We start from the raw sequence: 25055 nt of genomic DNA, 5'->3' as shown, positions 1-25055 counted from the left end.
CAGTGTAGTACTCCCTCAGCACTGACCCATTGACAGTTTAGCACTCCCTCAGTACTGACCCATTGACAGTGTAGTACTCCCTCAGTACTGACCCATTGAGAGTGTAGTACTCCCTCAGTACTGACTCATTGACAGTGTAGTACTCCCTCAGTACTGACCCTCTGCCTCGGTCCTGCACCTCTGACAGTCCAGCAGTGCCTCAGGGTACTGTCTACCTGACAGTGTAGCACTCTCTCTGTACTAACCCTCTGACAGTGCAGCACTCCCTCAGTACTGACCCTCAGACAATGAGGCACTCCCTCAGTACTGACCCTCTGATGGTGCAGTGCTCTCTCAGTGCAGATCCTCTGATAGTGAGGCTTGCCGTCTGGACTGACCATCTGACAGTGTGGTGCTCCCTCAGTACTGACTCTCTGACAGTGCAGCACTCCCTCAGTACTGACCCTCTGACAGTGCAGCACTCCCTCAGTACTGACCCTCTGACAGTGCAGCGCTCCATCAGTACTGGCCCTCTGACAGTGCAGTGCTCCCTCAGTACTGACCCTCAGACAATGAGGCACTCCCTCAGTACTGACCCTCTGATGGTGCAGTGCTCTCTCAGTGCAGATCCTCTGATAGGGAGGCTTGCCGTCTGGACTGACCCTCTGACAGTGTGGTGCTCCCTCAGTACTGACTCTCTGACAGTGCAGCACTCCCTCAGTACTGACCCCTCTGACAGTGCAGCACTCCCTCAGTACTGACTCTCTGACAGTGTGGAAGTGGCCCGATACTGACCCTCTGACAGTGTGGCCCAATCTCAGGGTTTTGAGGAAGGGTCACTTGACAAAGGCACTTCACAAAGATCCTGATCAATGTAACTTTGTGATATTAGTTCAGAAGGAACAGCTCAGACCTAACATTTCCGTGTGCCTTTGTTCTGTATCTGTTCTCCCATGTAGCCCGCCCTCCGAATACAATACCTTACACAGCCTTAAACCTGTTTGTCAACTTTCAGCAGAAGCAGCCTCAGGGCATTGAACACAGACTGAATTACTCAGTGACGCTTGGATCAGGTCAAGTTCTCAAGTAAACAGATGGTGGGGAAATTCAGCACAATTCAGCAGGTAGCAACGGTGAAGAGAGAGAGGAACAATTCGCATTCCAAGTGACTCTTCCTCAAAACGGTCTGTTCTGAAGGAACTTTCCCGCAGAAATCACTGGATTGAAAGGTGAACTCTCTCTCTGTCTCTTTCTCCCTCTCCCTTCAGAGATGCTGCTGGACATGCTGAGCTTCTTCAGCAATCTCTGTATTGATGTTTCAGGTCTCTAGTGCGTCCGTACAGATTGATTTTAGTGTTGAATTCTCCAGCTTGCTCTATTAAAGGGATTGAATCCCTCTGCTACAAAGGGGGGTCTGTTACCACAGCTAACAGGTTCGTGATGCCAACATTGTTGGTTCAATCTCTATCATGTCTGAAATTACCATGAAGGCCCCAGCTTCTCAACCTCGCCTCTCACCTGAGGTGTGTGACCCACCAGCCTCTCTCCCTGACAAGACAGCAGCTCTCGGGTCCTCCTGGTCTATAATAACTTCCCAACTTTAAAAAGGGCACTCCAGTAAGAGAGCTCTTTACATGGTTCAGGTCAAACTCCTGGAGCTCCCTCCCTAACATCACTGTGGGACACCCAAGGACTGCAGCAGGAGAGTACACCCCACCCCCACCTTCCAGGCAACTATTAGAGGCTGTGGGAATCACATACAAGCCACATTTGAAAATAAGTTTTATTACAGGGTGACGGTGGATGGTCACTAACTCTGTTTCTTTACCTCTGTTCAAATCAGCGTAATGAAGAAGCTAAGGGTGGGTCAAAAATTACAGAGGGTCAGTACTGAGGGAGCACCATACTGTCAGAAGGTCAGTACAGAGAGAGTGCTACGCTGTCAGAGGGTCAGTACAGAGAGAGTGCTACACTGTCAGAGGGTCAGTACTGAGGCACTGCTGGACTGTCAGAGGAGCAGGACCGAGCCTGAGGGTCAGTACTGGGGGAGTGCTTCACTATCAATGAGTCAGTACTGAGGGAGTGCGACACTGTCAATGAGTCAGTACTGAGGCAGTGCTGTACTGTCAGAGTATCAGTTATGATGGAGTGCTGTACTGTCAGAGGTTTTGTCCTGAGATTGGGCCACACTGTCGGAGGGTCAGTATAGGGCCACTTCCACACTGTCAGAGAGTCAGTACTGAGTGAGTGCATCACTATCAGAGGATCAGTGTGGAGGGAGTGCAGCATTGTCAGAGGATCAGTGTGGAGGGAGTGCAGCATTGTCAGAGGGTCAGTGTGGAGGGAGTGCTGTATTGACAGAGGATCAGTATGGAGGGAGTGCAGCATTGTCAGAGGGTCAGTGTGAAAGGAGGGCTGTATTGACAGAGGATCAGTGTGGAGGGAGTGCAGTATTGTCAGAGGATCAGTGTGGAGGGAGTGCTGCATTGTCAGAGGGTCAGTATGGAGGGAGTGCAGCATTATCAGAGGATCAGTGTGGAGGGAGTGCAGCATTATCAGAGGATCAGTGTGGAGGGAGTGCAGCATTGTCAGAGGATCAGTATGGAGGGAGTGCAGCATTGTCAGAGGGTCAGTGTGAAAGGAGGGCTGTATTGACAGAGGATCAGTGTGGAGGGAGTGCAGTATTGTCAGAGGATCAGTGTGGAGGGAGTGCAGCATTGTCAGAGGATCAGTGTGGAGGGAGTGCTACATTGTCAGAGGGTCAGTATGGAGGGAGTGCAGCATTATCAGAGGATCAGTGTGGAGGGAGTGCAGCATTATCAGAGGATCAGTGTGGAGGGAGTGCAGCATTGTCAGAGGGTCAGTGTGGAGGGAGTGCTGTATTGACAGAGGATCAGTGTGGAGGTAGTGCTGCATTGTCAGAGGGTCAGTATGGACGGAGTGCTGCATTGTCAGTGAGTCAGGACGGAGGGATTGCTGTGCAGTGAGAGGGTCAGTAATGATGAAGTGCGCACTCTCTGATGGTCAGTACTAATGGATGGCCATGCTGTCAGAGTGTCGCACTGTGAGAGGGTTACTACTGAGGGAGCACCGCACTGTGAAAGGGTTCGAACTGAGGGAGCACTGCACTCTGAGGGGGATTAGTACTGAGGGATCACCGCGATGTGAGGGGGTCAGTACTGAGGGACCACCACACTCTGAGGGGATTAGTACTGAGGGATCACCGCGCTGTGAGGGGGTCAGTACTGAGGGATCACCGCGCTGTGAGGGGGTCAGTCTGAGGGATCACCGCACTGCGAGGGGGTCAGTACTGAGGGATCACCGCGATGTGAGGGGGTCAGTACTGAGGGAGCACCTCACTCTGATGGGATTAGTACTGAGGGACCACCGCGCTGTGAGGGGGTCAGTACTGAGGGAGCACCACACTCTGAGGGGATTAGTACTGAGGGATCACCGCGATGTGAGGGGGTCAGTACTGAGGGAGCACCACACTCTGCGGGGATTAGTACTGAGGGATCACCGTGATGTGAGGGGGTCAGTACTGAGGGAGTACCACACTGTGAGGGGGTCAGTACTGAGGGAGCACCACACTCTGAGGGGGTCAGTACTGAGGGATCAACGCGCTGTGAGGGGGTCAGGACTGAGGGAGCACCACACTCTGAGGGGATTAGTACTGAGGGATCACTGCGCTGTGAGAGGGTCAGTACTGAGGGATCACCGCACTGTGAGGGGGTCAGTACTGAGGGAGCACCACACTATGTGTCGGACAGTCAGTACTGAGTGATTTCTGCATTGCCAGAGGGTCAGTACTGAGAGAGTGATGCACACTCAAAGGGTCATTACTGAGGGAGCGCTACACGGTCAGTGTGTCAGTTCTGAGGGAGTGTTGTTTCAGAGGGTCAGTACTGAGGGAGTGCTGCACTGCCAAAGGGTCAGTACTGAGGGAGTTCTGCTCTGTCGGAGAGTCAGTACTGAGAAAATGCCACGTTATCGGAGGGTCGGTATCGAGGGAGTGCTGCACTGTAAGCGCATCGGTATTGAGGGAGGGCTACATTGTCGGAGGGTCAGTACTGAGGGAATGCCACATTGTAGAAATGTCAGTGCAAAGAGAGTGCTGCAGTGTCAGAGTGTCAGTACTGAGGGAATGCTGTTGTGTCAGGGCGTCATTTCTGAGGGTGTGCTACAGTGTAAAAGGAGCAGTGCTGAAGGTGTGCTGCACTGTCAGAGGGTCAGTACTGAGGGATTGCAGCACCGTCAGGGGCGCAGGGCCAAGGGGCTGTTGCAGTGTCAGAGGGTCAGTTCTGAGGGAGTACTGAATGATCAGAGAATGTGCCGCATCATCTGAAAGTCAGTATGAAGGTGCCCCACACTGTGGGAGGGTCAGTATACGTGCAATGCCTCACTGTCAGAGGGTCAGTACTGAGGGAGTGCTGCACTGTCAGAGGGTCAGTACTGAGGGAGTGCTGCACTGATAGAGGTTCAGTACAGAGGGAGTGCTGCACTGATAGAGGGTCAGTACTGAGGGAGTGCTGCACTGTCAGAGGGTCAGTACTGAGGGAGTGCTGCACTGATAGAGGGTCACTAAAAAGGGAGTGCTGCACTGATAGAGGGTCAGTACTGAGGGAGTGCTGCACTGTCAGAGGGTCAGTTCTGAGGGAGTGCTTCACTGTCAGAGGGTCAGTACTGAGGGAGTGCTGCACTGTCATCGGAACAGTATTGAGGGAGAGTTGCACTGCCAGAGGGTCAGTACGGAGGGGGTGCCACACTGTCAGAGGGTCAGTACTGAGGGAGTGCCACACTGTTAGAGGGTCAGTACTGAGGGAGTGCTGCACTGTCAGAGGATCAGTACTGAGGGAGCGCTGCACTGTCAGAGGGTCATTTCTGAGGGAGTGCTTCACTGTCAGAGTGTCAGTACTGAGGGAGTGCTGCACTGTCAGAGGGCCAGTACTGAGGGAGTGCTGCACTGTCAGAGGGTCAGTACTGAGGGAGTGCTGCACTGTCAGAGGGCCAGTACTGAGGGAGTGCTGCACTGTCAGAGGGTCAGTACTGAGGGAGTGCTGCACTGTCAGAGGGTCAGTACTGAGGGAGTGCTGCACTGATAGAGTGTCAGTACTGAGAGAGTGCTGCACTGTCAGAGAGTCAGTACTGAGGGAGCGCTGCACTGTCAGAGGGTCAGTACTGAGGGAGTGCCGCACTGTCGGAGGGTCAGTACTGAGGGAGGGCGGCGCTGTCGGAGGGTCAGGACTGAGGGAGTACTGCAATGTCAGAGGGTCAGTACGGAGGGAGTGCTGCACTGTCAGAGGATCAGTACTGAGGGAGTGCTGCACTGTCAGAGGGTCATTACTGAGGGAGTGCTGCAATGTCGGAGGGTCTGTACTGTTGAGTGCAGCAATGTCGGAGGGATTGTACTGTAGGAGAGCTGCACTGTCAGAGGGTCAGTACTGAGGCAGTGCTGCACTGTCAGAAGGTCAGTTCTGAGGGAGGGCTGCACTGTCAGAGAGTCAGCACTGCAGGTGTGCCATACTGTCGGAAGGTCAGTACTGTGGAAATGCTGCACTGTCAGAGGATACGATTGAGGGAGTGCTGCGCTATCGGGGGGGTCAGTAATGGGGGATTGCTGCAATGTCAGAGGGTCAATCTGGGGGCAGTGCTGCACTGTGAGAAGGTCAGTACTGAGGGAGTGCTGCAGTGTCAGAGAGTCAGTACTGAGGGAGTGCTGCACTGTCAGAGGGTCAGTGCTGAGGGAGTGCTGCAGTGTCAGAGAGAGCACTGTGGGAGCGCTGCAGTGTCAGAGAGTCAGTACTGAGGGAGTGCTGCACTATCAGAGTGTCAGTACTGAGGGAGTGCTGCACTGTCAGAGGGCCAGTAATGAGGGAGTGCTGCACTGTCAGAGGGTCAGTACTGAGGGAGCGCTGCACTGTCAGAGGGTCAGTACTGAGGGAGTTCTGCACTGTCAGAGGGTCAGTACTGAGGGAGTGCTGCACTGTCAGAGGGTCAGCACTGAGGGAGTGCTGCAGTGTCAGAGAGTCAGTACTGAGGGAGTGCTGCACTGTCAGAGGGTCAGTACTGAGGGAGTGCTGCACTGTCAGAGGATCAGTACTGAGGGAGTGCTGCACTGTCAGAGGGTCAGTACTGAGGGAGTGCTGCAGTGTCAGAGAGTCAGTACTGAGGGAGTGCTGCAGTGTCAGAGGGCCAGTACTGAGGGAGTGCGGCAGTGTCAGAGAGTCAGTACTGAAGGAGTGCTGCACTGTCAGAGGGTCAGTACTGAGGGAGTGCTGCACTGTCAGAGGATCAGTACTGAGGGAGTGCTGCACTGTCAGAGGGCCAGTACTGAGGGAGTGCTGCACTGTCAGAGCGTCAGTACTGAGGGAGTGCTGCACTGTCAGATGGCCAGTACTGAGGGAGTGCTGCACTGTCAGAGTATCAGTACTGAGGGAGTGCTGCAGTGTCAGAGAGTCAGTACTGAGGGAGTGCTGCACTGTCAGAGGGTCAGTACTGAGGGAGTGCTGCACTGTCAGAGGGTCAGTACTGAGGGAGTGCTGCACTGTCAGAGGGTCAGTACTGAGGGAGTGCTGCAGTGTCAGAGGGTCAGTACTGAGGGAGTGCTGCACTGTCAGAGGGTCAGTACTGAGGGAGTGCTGCACTGTCAGAGGATCAGTACTGAGGGAGTGCTGCACTGTCAGAGGGTCAGTACTGAGGGAGTGCTGCACTGTCAGAGGGTCAGTACTGAGGGAGTGCTGCACTGTCAGAGGGCCAGTACTGAGGGAGTGCTGCACTGTCAGAGGGTCAGTACTGAGGGAGTGCTGCACTGTCAGAGTATCAGTACTGAGGGAGCGCTGCACTGTCAGAGGCTCAGTATTGCGGGAGTGCCACACTGTCAGAGGGTCAGTACTGAGGGAGTGCTGCACTGATAGAGTGTCAGTACTGAGGGAGTGCTGCACTGTCAGAGAGTCAGTACTGAGGGAGCGCTGCACTGTCAGAGGGTCAGTACTGAGGGAGTGCCGCACTGTCGGAGGGTCAGTACTGAGGGAGTGCTGCACTGTCATCGGAACAGTATTGAGGGAGAGTTGCACTGCCAGAGGGTCAGTACGGAGGGGGTGCCACACTGTCAGAGGGTCAGTACTGAGGGAGTGCCACACTGTCAGAGGGTCAGTACTGAGGGAGTGCTGCACTGTCAGAGGATCAGTACTGAGGGAGCGCTGCACTGTCAGAGGGTCATTTCTGAGGGAGTGCTTCACTGTCAGAGTGTCAGTACTGAGGGAGTGCTGCACAGTCAGAGGGTCAGTACTGAGGGAGTGCTGCACTGTCAGAGGGCCAGTACTGAGGGAGTGCTGCACTGTCAGAGGGTCAGTACTGAGGGAGTGCTGCACTGTCAGAGGGTCAGTACTGAGGGAGTGCTGCACTGATAGAGTGTCAGTACTGAGGGAGTGCTGCACTGTCAGAGAGTCAGTACTGAGGGAGCGCTGCACTGTCAGAGGGTCAGTACTGAGGGAATGCCGCACTGTCGGAGGGTCAGTACTGAGGGAGGGCGGCGCTGTCGGAGGGTCAGGACTGAGGGAGTACTGCAATGTCAGAGGGTCAGTACGGAGGGAGTGCTGCACTGTCAGAGGATCAGTACTGAGGGAGTGCTGCACTGTCAGAGGGTCATTACTGAGGGAGTGCTGCAATGTCGGAGGGTCTGTACTGTTGAGTGCAGCAATGTCGGAGGGATTGTACTGTAGGAGAGCTGCACTGTCAGAGGGTCAGTACTGAGGGAGTGCTGCACTGTCAGAGGGTCAGTACTGAGGGAGTGCTGCAGTGTCAGAGAGTCAGTACTGAGGGAGTGCTGCACTGTCAGAGGGCCAGTACTGAGGGAGTGCTGCAGTGTCAGAGAGTCAGTACTGAGGGAGTGCTGCACTGTCAGAGGGTCAGTACTGAGGGAGTGCTGCACTGTCAGAGGGTCAGTACTGAGGGAGTGCTGCACTGTCAGAGGGCCAGTACTGAGGGAGTGCTGCACTGTCAGAGCGTCAGTACTGAGGGAGTGCTGCACTGTCAGAGGGCCAGTACTGAGGGAGTGCTGCACTGTCAGAGTATCAGTACTGAGGGAGTGCTGCAGTGTCAGAGAGTCAGTACTGAGGGAGTGCTGCACTGTCAGAGGGTCAGTACTGAGGGAGTGCTGCACTGTCAGAGGATCAGTACTGAGGGAGTGCTGCACTGTCAGAGGGTCAGTACTGAGGGAGTGCTGCACTGTCAGAGGGTCAGTACTGAGGGAGTGCTGCAGTGTCAGAGGGTCAGTACTGAGGGAGTGCAGCACTGTCAGAGGGTCAGTACTGAGGGAGTGCTGCACTGTCAGAGGATCAGTACTGAGGGAGTGCTGCACTGTCAGAGGGTCAGTACTGAGGGAGTGCTGCACTGTCAGAGGGTCAGTACTGAGGGAGTGCTGCACTGTCAGAGGGCCAGTACTGAGGGAGTGCTGCACTGTCAGAGGGTCAGTACTGAGGGAGTGCTGCACTGTCAGAGTATCAGTACTGAGGGAGCGCTGCACTGTCAGAGGCTCAGTATTGCGGGAGTGCCACACTGTCGGAGGGTCAGTTCTGAGGGAGGGCCGCACTGTCAGAGGGTCAGGACTGAGGTAGTGCTGCAATGTCAGAGGGTCAGTACGGAGGGAGTGCTTCATTGTCAGAGGGTCAGTACTGAGGGAGTGCTGCACTGTCAGAGGATCAGTACTGAGGGAGTGCTGCACTGTCAGAGGGTCATTACTGAGGGAGTGCTGCAATGTCGGAGGGTCTGTACTGTTGAGAGCTGCATTGTCGGAGGGACTGTACTGTAGGAGATATGCACTGTCAGGGGGTCAGTACTGAGGCAGTGCTGCACTGTCAGAAGGTCAGTTCTGAGGGAGGGCTGCACTGTCAGAGAGTCAGCACTGCAGGTGTGCCATACTGTCGGAAGGTCAGTACTGTGGAAATGCTGCACTGTCAGAGGATACTACTGAGGGAGTGCTGCGCTATCAGGGGGGTCAGTAATGGGGGATTGCTGCAATGTCAGAGGGTCAATCTGGGGGCAGTGCTGCACTGTGAGAAGGTCAGTACTGAGGAAGTGCTGCACTGTGAGAAGGTCAGTACTGAGGGAGTGCTGCAGTGTCAGAGAGACAGCACTGAGGGAGTGCTGCAGTGTCAGAGAGTCAGTACTGAGGGAGTGCTGCACTGTCAGAGGGTCAGTACTGAGGGAGTGCTGCAGTGTCAGAGAGTCAGTATTGAGGGAGTGCTGCACTAACAGAGGATCATGACTGAGGGAGTGCTGCACTGTCAGCGCATCAGTCTGGGGGATACCTGCATCGTAAGAGAGGCAGGACTGAGTGAGTGCCACACTATCAGATGGGCTGAATGGGCTAATTTCTGCTCCCATGTCTTGTGGTCTAAGAGGAATATCTGAAATTGTTCAGTATATTTCTGCCTCTGCTTCCTACAAACCCTGCTCAGCAATGATCCCCACGTTCAGATTCCAGAGGCTGTGTTCAAACAGACCGCCTTCATTTGGTTACCACCCTCTTTTCCCAGGGATCAAGTTTTCGTTTCGTGTGACTGACCTGCCAGCTCAATTGTATATTTTCATGCTGCAGGACTGAGGTTTATTCCTCAGCTTCCATGTGCTCATCCCAAATGAATCCCACTGCCCCACACTCAGCACAGTCGGGTGTTCCTCATTTCTTAGCTTCCCAATGCTAATCCACACTCCTCCAAATCGTATCGCAGGCGAATTACCTGGGACAGAGGAGTGCTAAGAGAGGAAATAAAAATCTGAAAGTACCTTACAGTGACATTAATGGTGAATTGATAATGACAGAAAGAGTAAGTTGTGGAACACAGTGAGAATTTGTGCATGGACCCAGAGGCTACAGTGAATGGATTCATTTTGTCAGTGCTCATTGGGACAGGGTTGATATGAAATTGTGAAGATGCTCCTTGATACAATTAAATGAATTAGCATATATAGAGAGAGAGATGATTCTGAGTGGTCTGGCCTTCTTCCAACCCAATAAATCTCCAAAGACGGTGGAAATGTATCTCAGTTTACCAAATGAGGTGATGGAGGAAGGAGCAGGTACACTTGCAAACATTTTCAAATCCCCTCTGGCCACAGGAGAGGTGTCGTCGGACTGACCATGTGGTACTGTTATTCAAGAAGGAGCATGAGATATATCAGGCAGCTCCAGGCCAGTCAGGCTAATATCGTGGGTGGGACGTCTGTTGGAAGCAATTTTGGGAGATAGAATTAATCAGCATTTAAAGAGACTGGAGTTCATGAAGACCAGTCAGAATGGTTGTGTTAAGGAGGGGTCGGGTCTGACCAATGGGATTGCACTTTTTAAGGAGGTGACCAGGTGTTTAAATAAGGGCAATACTTTCCTGTCGCCTGCTTGGAGGTCAGTAAGGCTTTTATCAGGATCCATACTGGAAACTGATAGTGAACATAAAAACTCAAGATCCAAGGAATTTGGCGCAGAATGCTGAGTGGCAGGAAACAGACAGTGATGGCCCAATTAGAAATCTCTGTCTGTTCATGTCTCACTGTTGGGGTCTTACTGATGTGGTTGATAGAAAAGATTTAGATTTGAATGGTGGAGGGTTAATCATTGGGTTCATGAATGATATGAAGATTGGTTGGGTGATAAATACTGAGGATGATAGCCTTAGATTACAGAAGGATGGAGATGGGCTTGTCAGATGGACCGATCAGTGACAACGGGTGAGGTGCCTGAAGACTGGAGGGTGATTAATGATGGGCCATTATTGAAGTAAGGCTGCAAGGAACAGCCATTGAACTATGGAGCTGTGAGCCTGAGGTCAGTGGTGGGTAAGCTGTTGGAGAGCATTCTGAGAGACAATTTACATGGATTTGGAAAAGCAAGGATTGATTAGGGATGGTCAGCGTGGCTTGTGGAAATGGTTTGGGATGGAGGCCACGTCCATTTTAAAAGATTCAGATCTTTTTAAACAATCAGTGAAAAATAACATCACCATGTGTCTTAAACATGGATTGGAGAAAAACTGTTGTCAATGTATGGTCACTTGATGCTTGGAGACTCTCTAGAAAAGCAGGCACCCAAACAGACCAATGCTATCGATGCAAGATGCGGTGCACAGGAAGATCCAACAATTCATTTGCAGTTGCTGTTTGTCTCCCTGGAGCAGTCATCATGCGAGATCAGGGTTCAGTCCTTGGAAAGTGACCTCTCCATTGAACCTTCCTCCACGTTTGTACAGTAACCGTGGTTTTGTGTGCTTATCTCTGTGAGAGAGAGACACAGAAAGCGAGTGTCTGTCCGTGTGTGTGAGAGAGAGTGCATGTGTGCGTATCTCTGTGTGTCTGTGTGTGTGAGAGAGGGATTATGTGTTTTTGTACGTGTCTGTCTGAGTGTGTGTTTGTGAGAGAGTGTGTGTGTATGTGTTTGAGGGAGTGAGAGTGTGTGTATGTTTGAGAGAGTGAGTGTTTGTGAGAGAGAGAGAGAGAGAGAGAGAGAGAGAGAGAGAGTGTGTGTGTGTGTGTGTGTGTGTGTGTGTGTAAACTAGCCAATCTTATCAGGTGCCCATGAATATAAAATCCAGCTGCTATTTCAGGTGAGGTGGTCCTCGTGTCTCCAAAGACACAAAGGCTGCAAGAGTGAATTAACTGGGGGAAAGAGAGTGCTGTTCATTCCAGTGGGGATTCATCCAGTAAACCTTCCCCACACACTAACATCCCTCTGGCAATGCAGTGACTAGTCCTGCACACAGTGCTCCAGGTACAAACCAATGTAATGTCACCGTAGTCTTACCAGAGCATGGGACAGCTCCTCATTACAGAGTGGGGTCTGGTGGGGATTTAATCAGAGGGTCACTATGGCCCAACTGAGGGGAGAGGTTGGGAAGGAGAGTCCTTCAGAGTAACTTTAGCTAGTGTGGTAAGCTAACTGACCAGCCAACTGAGCTAACCAACCTCACTCCAGGGGCATGCCGTGTATAACCCAATCATTGCCAGCCTGCACCTCAAGAAGAGCCAGGAGCAAGGCCATTCGGCCCCCACCTTAACCCAGAAGGGAGAGCACGGGAAGCTGATGAAGGAAACAAGCCCCTCCCATGTGGCCTTCTGAAATGGAGCTGGAGGACAGGGTAGACCGGGCCTGCTGTTTGCTTCCCCGAGACTGGCCTGCTCCACCTTACAGTGAGAGACTGAGGGGAACCTCGAGGAGATTTCACTTCTCACTGAGAGGCTGCAACTCCAATCGAAATCAGGCTGGTTCCCTCCGAGACTCACGGAAGAGTGCAGCACTCTACAGATCAGGGCCTTGTGGAGTCGTAACCTCCAGTGTGGGGACCAAGAGCTGGGAGGTGGTGTTAAGAACATAAGACCATCTGAAATAGGAACAGGAGGAGACCATTCTGCCCCTCGAGCCTGCTCTACTATTCAATAGAATCGTGAATGATTTAGTATTGATTTGGGAGCTGAAACCTGGACAGTACAGAGACAGAGAATCAAATTATTCTGCGATAAGGAATTATCAGACGAGAGCACACACACACACACACACACACACACACACACATACACATACACATACACACAAATTGTGGGATTCAGGCCGTCTGTGGAAACGGGGAGAGACAAAGGAGCATAATGCTAGAGAGGGATCTGATCCCACAGATTTCACTCCTTCCCTCTCTCTCTGCAGCTCTCATGTCTGTTTTTGTTTTTCCCAGTTCTCTCTCCCACATCTTTCCTTCAATCTCTATTCCTCACCATCCTTCACATCTCTGTCCTGTTTACATTTCCCAGTAGATTCCCTTCCCCCTTTGTCACCTCACCAGGTTTTTCAGGAATGCTTAATCATTCAGTCTTTCACAAAACTCATCTCTCTCTGCATCTGTCTCTCAGCTCTGTGGGATCTTGCTATTCCTGTCTGTACATCACTCTAGCAACATCATAGCCCCCACTACCACCCCACTCTCTCAGCTCTATCTCTCTGCTGTTGTAACTCCTCTCTCTCTCTGTCCTATATCTCTCCCTGGGATTTCTGTCTTGCTGTCTGCCTGAACTCTCCCTGTCTTTCTCCTCCCATTTTCTCCTTGTATCTGTCTGACATTGTATTTCTCTTCCTGGAGTTTAACTCTCTCTCTCTCTCTCTCTCTCTCTCTCTCTCTCTCTGTCTCTGTCTGCTCTCTCCCAGTTCTTCTCACTTCCTCTACCCCCCTCTGCCTGTCTGTCTTTCTCTTGTTCTCTCCCTCCCTCTCACTGTCTGTACATCCATCTCTCTTTCTCTCGTGTAGTTGCTCTCCCTCTTTCTCCCTGGACCCCTCTGCTCTGTCCTAGCGACTGGGGGAAGGGGCATTGGGAAGAGCTTGCCTCAGTGCCTGGTCTCTCCTAGGTTTTACACCCACTGTGGGGAGGGGGTGAGTGGAAGGAACATGAAGTACTTTTCTGAGTGTGTCTGAAATAAAGAAAAAGAGAAAGAGAAAGGGAGAGTGATAAAAAGAGAGAAAGACATGGAGAGAGTGGAGATGGAGAAAGTGGAGAGAGAGAAATGGGCAGTAAGAGTCAGGGAGGTGGAGTGAGAAAAGGACAGAGTGAGAGAGACAGGGAGAGACAGAAAGTGAGAAGGGCATATATGGAGGGAGAAGGACAGTGTGTGTACTTGGCGACGGTTTCAGAGTGGGATCTTGTTGTGCATTACTGCAGTCAGTCAAAAGGTGAGTTAGTCTCTGCACTATGTCCTCCAGCCCAGGGACTGTGAGTCTGCATTGGAAGGGGGAGAGTGGGAGACAAGGAGAGAGTGGGACAGCCAGAGACAGGGGGAGGGTTTGATGGAGTTTTGGGGTTGCTGGAGAAAGGAGGGGCTGTTGTCAGAGAGAGATGGAGGGAGGGATAACATGTGATGCAAAATCTGAGACAGGGTTGTGAAGAGGTCTCCACAGGAAGGATAGTCAATGAGGCCATTCAGGGGCCAATCCTGAGGATCCTGAACCGGTCCAGGATCATTTAATGGGGGAGGGGGGATGATGGGCAGAAAGGACTCCATCTGTGATGTAAACCTTCTGTAATTCTCGGACTGGGATCTTCCTGTACATTAAAATCGTTACAGGCGAGTCAGTCAACCCAGACTCATTTACCTGTGTGAGAAAGTGAGGACTGCAGATGCTGGAGAGTCAGAGTTACAAAGTGTGGAGCTGGGGAATCACAGCAGGTCAGCCAGGAGAGTCGATGGGTCAGGCCTGACCTGCTGGGCTTTTCCAGCTCCACACTTTTCCACTCATTTCCCTCTGCCCCAGGGAGTGGGGATCACAGCAATGTTGGGGGCAGCAAAATATTTGAGGGGGTCACAGTTGGTAAGGTAGGTATTTGGGAGGGAAGGTTTTTGGGGAAGGGAATAAATTTCTGAGGAGAGTTAAAATGAGGGGCAAATGTTTTTAGCGGGGTCAAAATTGGGTGAGCACTTTCAGGTCTGAAATAAAGAAAAAGAGAAAGGGAGGGTGAGAAGAAGAGAGAGAGGTAGAGCGAGTGGGGATGGAGAAGGGGGATGAGAGAAAGATGGGGCAGAGACAGACAGTGAGAGGGAGGGTGTGAGAGAAAGGCAGATTGAGAGAAAGAGACAGACAGGGAGAGAGAAGGACAAAGAGAGAAGGGGAAGTCAGACTGAGACAAACAGGCGTTAAAGCATGGACAGACTGGAGGGGTGACACTCAGTATTCCAGTTGGTTCCAGCTCTCTCTCTCTCAATGGTTTTTCACACTCCCTCTGTCCCATGCTCCTGAGGTTTCCTTCAGCTTGTCTCTCTCTCCCTCTCTCTCTCCCTCTCTCTGGATGGTGAGCTGGTCTCTGTCCCTTGCCATGTTGGTCACCTCAGAAAACCTCCAGAAAATTCAAGAGATCAGTCTGCATGTGATCCCTGGTTTTGTTCATTTCTGGATGGTTTCCCAGAACTTTCTATACTTCTGGCCAATTCAAAGAATCAGTTAATAGTTTGAAGCGTTGCTAATCATTTGGATGGCTTGTTCCTGTCAGTTTCTTTGTGTAGCAGGACCCGGTACCTTCCTGTTTGGGCCCTCCTTTGTTTGGTGGAGACGTTATTAGGGATATGTCTGCCCAGGGGAACTGTTGCCTTTGACATTATGCTGATGGGATAACCATCTGGCTGCTGTCTGGCTTTTGTGATTTGGGAGTATAACTTGTCCAATATACCCAGCATCTCCTGGCTGTCTATCTGTGTTTTAGCAAGGAGGCCGCAACATTTCACCCATTCCCCCTCCCCCACCCAGTCTTTTGAATAGAAAGAAGCTTATACAATGAATTACAAACCTAATTTTAAAAGCTGGTTATGTTTGTTGTCAGAGTAGCCTGCTATTTGAGCGAAAACCATTTTGTACATTGGTCAAACTGATTGTCATATGGCTGATAAGTGATACCATAGAATCCCTACAGAGCAGAAACAGGCCCTTCAGCCCATTGAGTCCACAATGACCCTCTGAAGAGAATCCAACTCAGATCTATCCCCTGATGATATCTGTGAAACCCTACATTTCCCATGGCTATTCCAGCTAACCTGAATATCACTCGACACTACGGGCAATCTGTCAAAAATGCCCACCATTGAACAGTGGGAGAAAACCCATGCAGATGTAGGGAGAATGTACAAACTCCACACAGACAGTCGCTCAGGAGTGGAATCAAACCCAGGTCTCTGGCGCTGTGAGGTGACAGTGCTAACCACCGAGTGACTGTGGCTCTCCAAACTGTTTCGACAAAACATATTCCGTTCTGAGAATCCATACAGAATTGTGATGCATAGCCAACATCCACTGAGCAGAATAAATGCAAGTGAATGAGACCTGCTGGCTCAAACTCCAGGAATTCCTTCCCGAAGGACATTGTGGGTCCACCACCTGCAACAGTTCCAGGAGGCAGCTCACCATCAAAACCAGCTCCCGAGCAGCTACGGACAGGCAATCAATACTGGGCCCAGCCAGGAACACTCAAACACTGCAAATGAATGAAACTAAGGTGATCACCCGGGGAGTTCCATCTACCTTCCAGTCCCTGGGGGTGTATCCAGGCATTATTCACCATGATCGTACCCATCTGTTACAGCCTGCAATCCTAACCACCGGGATCCCGAGATATATCAAGGTGAGTGCAGTTAGGACCACAGCTTGATGTGAGAGGAGCCGAATTCGTTAATGACAGGCGATGGGAATGCCATGGTATGGCCTGTTCCTTCACATTTACGTAAGTGTGGTCCCTGTCAATGTCCCCTCTATCTCCACAGCATGTGGGAGGGAAGCATGATAACCCATCCAAATACCTTCTTTAATGTAATTCTGATACTTTCGACATCAAAGATCCCCATCCTAACATTGTCACTTGGGATAATTGGAATCTCTCGCACCAAGGCCAGTGCTCCACCGAAAGTATCCTTACAGCTGTCATTAACCCAGCCCTTGGTGAGCTGCTGTAACTGACAGTGAGACATGTTAGTGTGGGTGTTCTCCTGGAACAAATATTTACGTTGTTTGTCACTAACCCGGAATGGGACTTTTCTCGAGCAGTGAGGACCTCTGCCTTCATTTCATCATGGATGCCCCTCCCTCACTGTTGTCCCTCAGGGAGGGCTGAATGGCCTGGTGGACAAAGTCACAGGGTGATTAATTTAATTTGTTTGTCAGCATCCAGTCCGTGTATGACAGACTGTCAGTCTGTCTCATCCAAAAATGTATCTGTGTTTGAGACAGGATCAAACAGAGTGGCCTTTTTGGTGCTGCCCACCAGCTGGGTGGCTGGAATGGCTGTTGTGTATGGAGTGAGACCATCAGCTGTTTGACTCTGGGTAACCACAGGATTAATGGACTCTGAGTTCGGCTGTGGGTCAGGGCTGGGGGCAAAAGGTGCAGTTACCTGGGAGAAAGGCGGTGGGAGTCCCCATCTGTGAGCGGGTGTGGATGTGTCAGTGTGGGGACTGTCGTTATATCCCTGGGGAGGTAGAACCCCAAAGGCACACATCATCCCATTCTGGGAGGAGTCCTGGTTCCCTAGGGATTGTATTTGCTCTTGACACCCCCTACTGGGGCCTGATGTGTGTTGCTCCGTGTTGCAGGTGTACAGGACACATGCAGCTGCTTGGAGATCATACACTGTCCTTCCAGATTGTCAATGTAACCTGAGGCTGCTTCCCCATCCCCAGAGACCCTCCTTTCACTGGATTGGGCTCTTCCCAATTGGAACTGGAGTAGTCCCATGTTCCTGCAACCTTCTGTCCTGCTCATTGTGTCGGAGACCAAGCTCGGTCACAGCCTGTAGGTTTCCCTGGGGTGAGTGTTCCCAGCTGCCTTATCCCAGCCGGGGGTCCTCCAGGCTATCGGCAGTGGAGTGAGCTTTCCAGCTTCCTTCCCCGGTTCTCTATGGACATCTCACCACAGCTCCTGTACCAGGAACCCTTCACTGCAAGGCTAGGCTGGCTTCCTGTGAAATTCTGCAGGACTGTTTCACATTTGCACCGGTTCTTGTTCCTATTGCTTTGGTCGCTTCTGTATTATGGGACACCTGGGTATGTTCATAGAGTCATAGAGTTCGACAGCATGGAGACAGGCTCTTTGGTCCAAACTGGCCCATCCACACTAACCCCGTTTCCCTGCACTTGGCCCATATCATTCCAATGCGTTGCTCTCCATGTATTTGTCCAAGTGCATTTTAAATGTTATTAAATGTATCCTCCTCGACCACTTGCACTGGTAGTTCATTCCGTATGTGTACCACCCTCTGGGTAAAAGCATTGTCCCTCAGGTTCCCTTTTAATCTTCCCCTTTCATCTTAAACTGATGCCCTTTTGTCCTCGATTCCCCAAGCCTTGGATAAAGACTGAGTGCATTCACCCTATCCATGCCTCCCATAATCTTGTACAACTCTTTCAGGACACCCCTCAGTCTCCTACACACTAAAGAAAATGTCCTTGCTTGTTCAACCTCTCTCTATATCTGTCTAGTTGAGTTCTGGCAACATCCTAATAAGTTTCTTCTGCACGCTTTCCAGTTTAATAACATCCTTCCGATAGCAAGGTGGGCAAAACTGATCACAATATTCCAAGTGCGGCCTCACTAACATCCTGCACAACTACAACAGAACTTCCCAACTTCGATATTCCATGCCCTGACTGGTGAAGGGCCCAATGTGCCAAAAGACTTCTTCACTGCCCTGTTTCCCTGAGTTCAGAGAGCCGTGCTCCTGGAATCCAAGGTCCCTCTGTTCCTCTACACTCCTTCAGGCCCTACCATTCCCCATGAAACCCCTGTCTTGATGTTACTTTCCAAAGTGCAAGATCTCGTCCTTGTCTATATTAAGCTCCATTTGCCATTTCTCAGCCCAATTCCCCAGCTGATGAAGGCCCTGTTGCAATTGCTGAGAACCTTCCTCACTTATTTTAGTGTAATCTGCAAACTTACTATTCATGCCTTAAACACCCGCATCCAAATCATTGATATTGATGGCAAACAGCAATGGGCCTAGCACTGACCAGCTCAGTGGCACAGTGGCACAGTGGTGAGCACTGCTGCCTCACAGCACCGTGGATCTGGATTCAATTCCAACCTCACAGGGTGCTCTGTGTGGATTAGATCCTGTTAGGGTTAGATTTCCGACAGTATGGAAACAGGCCATTTGGCCCAACAAGTCCACACCGACCTGCTGAAGAGTAACCCACCCAGAGCCATTCTCCCTGCCCCATATTTACCCTTGACGAATGCACCTAGCACTATGGGCAATTTCGCCTGGCCAATTCATCTGACCTGTACATTTTTGGATTGTGGGAGGAAACCGGAGCACCCAGAGGAAACCCACGCAGACACAGGGAGAATGTGTAAACTCCACACAGACAGTCACCCGAGGCTGGGGTCAAACCCGGGTCCCTGGCGCTGTGACGCAGCAGTGCCAACCACTGAGCCTCCATGCTACATCAACTGAGTTTGTGCATTCTCCCCATGTCTGCGTGGGTTTCCTCCGGGTGCTCCGATTTCCTCCCACAATCCAAAGATGTGCAGGTCAGGTAAATTGGCCATGCTAAATTGCCTATAGTGTTCATGGATGTGTAAGTAAGTTGCGTTAGTCAAGGGTTAATGTAGCGTAATAAAGTAGGGGAATGGGTTTGGGTGGAATAATCTTCAGAGGACCAGTAGACTTGTTGGGCCGAAGGGCCTGTTTCCACAGAGGAGAGATTCTATGATCCTATGACCGCTGAGGCACACCACGAGTCACAGGCCTCCAGTCTGACTATTATCCACTGCTTCCTTCCATCAGGCCAACTGTGTAGCAGTTTACCAACGCCCCCTGGATTCCATTCGATGTAACCTTCCAGGGGGGAGTTGTGAGGGCAGAGGTGTGTCGGTATCACAACAGAAGAGGGAGATTTCAATGTGGGTAGGGATCAGTCAGGAAGGGGGTGATTACTTTATTGTGTCCACATCAGTCACGGAGTGTTTGATTCAGTGATGTATAAGGATGAGAAAGTGAGGGGGTGGATTTAGTGAGGGGTAGGGATCAGTCAGGGAGGGGGAGATTGCAGTGTTGGGTAGGGATCAGTCAGGGAGGGGGAGATTGCAGTGTTGGGTAGGGATCAGTCAGGGAAGGGTTGATTGCAGTGTTGGGAAGGGATCAGTCAGGGAGGGGAGATTGCAGTGTGGCGTAGGGATCAGTCAGGGAGGGGGGTTTCAGGTGTTGGGAGGGATCAGTCAGGGAGGGGGAGATTGCAGTGTTGTGTAGGGATCAGTCAGGGAGGGGGTGAGTGCACTGTTGGGTAGGGATCAGTCAGGAAGGTGATGAGTGCAGTGATGGGTAGGGATCAGTCAGGGAGGGGAAGATTGCAATGATGTGAAGGGAGCAGTCAGGGAGAGCAGATTTCAGTGTTGGGTAGGGATCAGTCAGTGAGGGGGTGAGTGCAGTGTTGGGTAGGGATCAGTCAGGGAGGGGGGATATTGCAGTGTTGGGTAGGGATCAGTCAGGGAGGGGGTGATTGCAGTGTTGGGTAGGGATCAGTCAGGGAGGGGAGATTGCAGTGTTGGGTAGGGATCAGTCAGGGAGGGGGTGATTGCAGTGTTGGGTAGGGATCAGTCAGGGAGGGGGGATATTGCAGTGTTGGGTAGGGATCAGTCAGGGAGGGGGAGATTGCAGTGTTGGGTAGGGATCATTCAGGGAGGGGGTGACTGCAGTGTTGGTGATGGGTCAGTCTTGGAGCGGGAGTTTGTCGTGTTCGGTAGGGATAAGTTAGGGAGGGGAGATTGCAGTGTGGGGCAGGGATCAGTCAGAGAGGGGGAGTTTCAGGTGTTGGGAGGGATCAGTCAGGGAGGGGATGAGTACAGTGAAATGTAGGGATCAGTCAGGGATGGGGTGATTGCAGTGATGGGTAGGGATCAGTCAGCGAGGGGGCAGATTGCAGTGTTGGGTAGGGATACGTCCTGGAGGTGGAGATTGCAGTGTTGGGTAAGGATCAGTCAGGGTGGGGGAGATGGCAGTGTTGGGCAGGGATCAGTCAGGGAGGGGGAAATTACTGTGTTTGTTTGGGATCAGTCAGGGAGGGGGATATTGCAGTGTTGGGTCGGGATCAGTCAGGGAGGAGGTGATTGCAGTGTTGGGTCGGGATCAGTCAGGGAGGAGGGAGATTGCAGTGTTGCTAAGGGACCAGCCAGGGAATGGGGTGAGTGCAATGTTGGGTAGGAATCAGTCATGGAGGGGGTAATTGCAGTGTTGAATAGGGATCAGTCAGGGAGGGTGAGATTGCAGTGTTGGGTAGGGATCAGTCAGGGAGGGGAAGATTGCAGTGTTGTGTAGGGATCAGTCAGGGACGGGGCAATTGTAGTGTTGGGTAGGGATCAGCCAGGGAGGGGGTGATTGCAGTGTTGGGTAGGGATCAGTCAGGAGGGGGCAATTGTAGTGTTGGGTAGGGATCAGCCAGGGAGTGGGTAGATTGCAGAGTTGGGTAGGGATCAGTCAGGGAGGGGGTGATTGCAGAGTTGGGTAGGGATCAGTCAGAGAGGGTGAGATTGAAGTGTTGGGTAGGGGTCAGTCAGGGAGGGGGTGATTGCAGAGTTGGGTAGGGATCAGTCAGGGAGGGGGTGATTGCAGAGTTGGGTAGGGATCAGTCAGAGAGGGTGAGATTGCAGTGTTGGGTAGGGATCAGTCAGGGAGGGGACAATTGTAGTGTTGGGTAGGGATCAGTCAGGGAGGTGAGATTGCAGTGTTGGGTAGGGATCAGCCAGGGAGGGGGGAGATTGCAGAGTTGGGTAGGGATCAGTCAGAGAGGGTGAGATTGAAGTGTTGGATTGGGATCAGTCAGGGAGGGGGAGATTGAAGTGTTGTATAGGGATCAGTCAGGGAGGCGGTGATTGCAGTGTTGCGTAAGGATCAGTCTGGGATCGTGTAATTACAGCGTTAGCGAGCGTTCAGTCAGGGAGGGGGATATTGCAGTCTTGGGTAGGGATTAGTCAGTGAGTTGGTGAATTTAGTCTTGTGTAGCAATAACTCAGGGAGGGGGAGATTACAGTGCTGTGTCGGGATCAGTCAGGGAGGGGGATATTACAGTGTTGGGTAGGGATCATTCAGGGCGGTTGAAATAGTAGTGTTGGGGAGGGATCAGTCAGTGAGGGGGAAATTACTGTGTTTGTTCGGGATCAGACAGGGAGGGGGATATTGCAGTGTTGAGTAGGGATCAGTCAGGGAGGGGGTGATTGCAGTGTTGGGTAAGGATCAGTCAGGGTGGGGGAGATGGCAGTGTTGGGCAGGGATCAGTCAGGGAGGGGAAAATTACTGTGTTTGTTCGGGATCAGTCAGGGAGGGGCATATTGCAGTGTTGAGTAGGGATCAGTCAGGGAGGGGGTGATTGCAGTGTTGGGTAAGGATCAGTCAGGGTGGGGGAGATGGCAGTGTTGGGCAGTGATCAGTCAGGGAGGGGGAAATTACTGTGTTTGTTTGGGATCAGTCAGGGAGGGGGATATTGCAGTGTTGGGTCGGGATCAGTCAGGGAGGAGGTGATTGCAGTGTTGGGTCGGGATCAGTCAGGGTGCGGGAGATTGCAATATTGGGTAAGGATCCATCAGGGAGGGGGAGATTGCAGTGTTGGGTAGGAATCAGTCAGGGAGGGGGAGTTTGCAATGATGGGAAGGGATCAGTCAGGGAGGGCGAGATTGCAGAGATGGCTCGGGAGCAGTCAGTGTGGGTGAGACGGCAGTTATGTTTCGGGATCAGTCGGGATGGGGGAGAGGGTAGTGCTGGGTAGGAATTAGTTCAGGGAGGGGGTGAGTACCGTGTTGTGTAGGGATCAGTCAGGGAGGAGGAGATTACAGTGTCGGTTTGGGATCAGTCAGGGAGGGGGAGATTGCAGTGTTCAGCAGGGATAAGTCAGGGAGGGGGGTGATTGCAATGTTGGGTAGGGATCAGTCAGGGAGGGGGTTAGTGCAGTGTTGGTTTGCGATCAGTCAGGGAGGGATGATTGCATTTTTGGGTATGGATCGGTCAGGGTGGGCGTATATTGCAATGTTGGGTAGAGATCAGTCAGGGTCGGGGAGATGGCAGTGTTGGGCAGGGATCAGTCAGGGAGGGTGAGATTGAAGTGAAGGGTAGGAAGCATTCAGGGAGGGTTGAGTGCAGTGTTGGTTTGCGATCAGTCAGGGAGGGGGTGATTGCAATGTTGGGTAGGGTTCAGTCAGGGTGGGCGTATATTGCAGTGTTGGGTCGGGATCAGTCAGAGAGGGTGAGATTGCAGTGTTGGGTAGGGATCAGTCAGGGAGGGGGTGATTGCAGAGTTGGGTAGGGATCAGTCAGGGAGGGGGCAATTGCAGTGTTGGGTAGGGATCAGCCAGGGAGGGGGTGATTGCAGTGTTGGGTAGGGATCAGTCAGGGAGGGGGCAATTGTAGTGTTGGGTAGGGATCAGCCAGGGAGGGGGGAGATTGCAGAGTTGGTAGGGATCAGTCAGGGTGGGGGAGATGGCAGTGTTGGGCAGGGATCAGTCAGGGAGGGGATGATTGCAGTGTTGGGTTGGGATCAGTCAGGGAGGGGGAGTTTGCAGTGATGGTTAGGGAGCAGTCAGGGTGGGTGAGACGGCAGTTATGTTTCGGGATCAGTCAGGATGGGGGAGAGGGCAGTGCTGGGTAGGAATTAGTTCAGGGAGGGGGTGAGTACCGTGTTGTGTAGGTATCAGTCAGGGAGGAGGAGATTACAGTATCGGTTTGGGATCAGTCAGGGTGGGGGAGAGTGCAGTGTTCAGCAGGGATAAGTCAGGGAGGGGGTGATTGCAATGTTGGGTAGGGATCAGTCAGGGAGGGGGTTAGTGCAGTGTTGGTTTGCGATCAGTCAGGGAGGGATGATTGCATTTTTGGGTTTGGATCGGTCAGGGTGGGCGTATATTGCAATGTTGGGTAGAGATCAGTCAGGGTGGGGGAGATGGCAGTGTTGGGCAGGGATCAGTCAGGGAGGGTGAGATTGCAGTGTAGGGTAGGAACCAGTCAGGGAGGGTTGAGTGCAGTGTTGGTTTGTGATCAGTCAGGGAGGGGGTGATTGCAATGTTGGGTAGGGTTCAGTCAGGGTGGGCGTATATTGCAGTGTTGGGTAGGGATCAGTCAGGGTGGGGGAGATTGCAGTGTTGGGTAGGTATCAGTCAGGGAGGGGGTGATTGCAGTGTTGGGTAGGGATCAGTCAGTGTGGGGGAGATGACAGAGTTCGGCAGGGATCAGTCAGGGAGGCGGCAATTTTAGTCTTGGGTAGGGATCAGCCAGGGAGGGGGGAGATTGCAGAGTTGGGTAGGGATCAGTCAGGGAGGGGGTGATTGCAGTGTTGGGTAGGGATCAGTCAGAGAGGGTGAGATTGCAGTGTTGGGTAGGGATCGGTCAGGGAGGGGGTGATTGCAGTGTTGGGTAGGGATCAATCAGGGAGGGGGCATTTGCAGTGTTGGGTAGGGATCAGCCAGGGAGAGGGTGATTGCAGTGTTGGGTAGGGATCTGTCAGGGAGTAGGTGAGCGCAGTGTTGGATAGGGATAAGTCAGGGAGGGGGTGATTGCAGTATTCCGTAGGGATCAGTCTGGGAGCAGGTGAGTGTAGTGTTGGTTAGGGATCAGTCAGGAAGAGGGTGATTGCAGTGTTGGTTTGCGTTCAGTTAGTGAGGGGGAGATTGCAGTGTTGGGTAGGGATTAGTCAGTGAGTGGGTGAATTTAGTGTTGTGTAGGGATCACTTAGGGAGGGGGAGATTAGAGTGGTGTGTAGTTATCAGTCGGGGAGGGGGAGATTACAGTGCTGGGTAGGGATCATTCAGGGAGGTTGAGATAGTAGTGTTGGTTAGGGATCAGTCAGTGAGGGGAAGATTATTGTGGTCGGGATCAGTCAGGGAGGGGATATTGCAGTGTTGGGTAGGGGTCTGTCAGGGAGTGGGTGATTGCAGAGTTGTGTCGGGATCAGTCAGGGAGGGGGTGATTACAGTGTTGGGGAGGGATCAGTTAGGGAGGTGCTGGTTGCAGTGTTGGATAGGGATCAGTCAGGGAGGGGGAGATTGCATTGTTGCTTGAGGGATCAGTCAGGGAAGGGGTATACTGCAGTTCCAGTTTGGGATAAGTCAGGGAAGGGGTGATTGCAGTGTTGGGTAGTGATCAGTCAGGGAGGGGGAAATTGCAGTGTTGGGGAGGGATCAGTCAGGGAGGGGAGATTGCAGTGTTGGGTCGGGATCACGCAGGGAGGGGAGATTGCAGTGTTGGGCAGGGATCAGTCAGCAAGGGCGTGATTGCAGTGTTGGTTCGGGACTAGTCAGGGAGGGGGTGAGTGTAGTGTTGTGTAGGGATCAGTCAGGAAGGGGGTGATGGCAGATTTGGGCAGGGATCATTCAGGGAGGGGGAAATTGCAGTGTTGTGTCGGGATCAGTCAGGGAGGAGGTGATTGAAGTGTTGTGTCTGGATCAGTCAGGGAGGGGGTGATTGCAGTGTTGGGTCGGGATCAGTCATGGTGGGAAGATTGCTGTGTTGGGTGGGAATTAGTCAGGGAGGGGGTGAATACAGTATTGTGTACGTGTCAGGCAGGGATGGGGAGATTACAGTGTTGGTTCAGG

General features: G+C 52.1%; 1 long non-coding RNA gene across 1 annotated transcript in view; it reads left to right on the top strand.

Moving 5' to 3' along the window:
* The first annotated feature begins 1009 nt into the window (after positions 1–1009).
* Positions 1010–25055, top strand: part of LOC140471649 (uncharacterized) — a 107199-nt gene continuing 83153 nt past the window's right edge. The window contains exon 1 of the long non-coding RNA XR_011957142.1: positions 1010–1208. This is a non-coding gene — a long non-coding RNA (uncharacterized lncRNA). The remainder of the gene's footprint in view (positions 1209–25055) is intronic.

Source organism: Chiloscyllium punctatum, unplaced genomic scaffold, assembly GCF_047496795.1.
Source record: "Chiloscyllium punctatum isolate Juve2018m unplaced genomic scaffold, sChiPun1.3 scaffold_143, whole genome shotgun sequence".
Lineage (NCBI taxonomy): Eukaryota > Metazoa > Chordata > Chondrichthyes > Orectolobiformes > Hemiscylliidae > Chiloscyllium > Chiloscyllium punctatum.
Note: the sequence above shows the minus strand (reverse complement) of the source record. Positions and strands in the feature narration are given on the sequence as shown.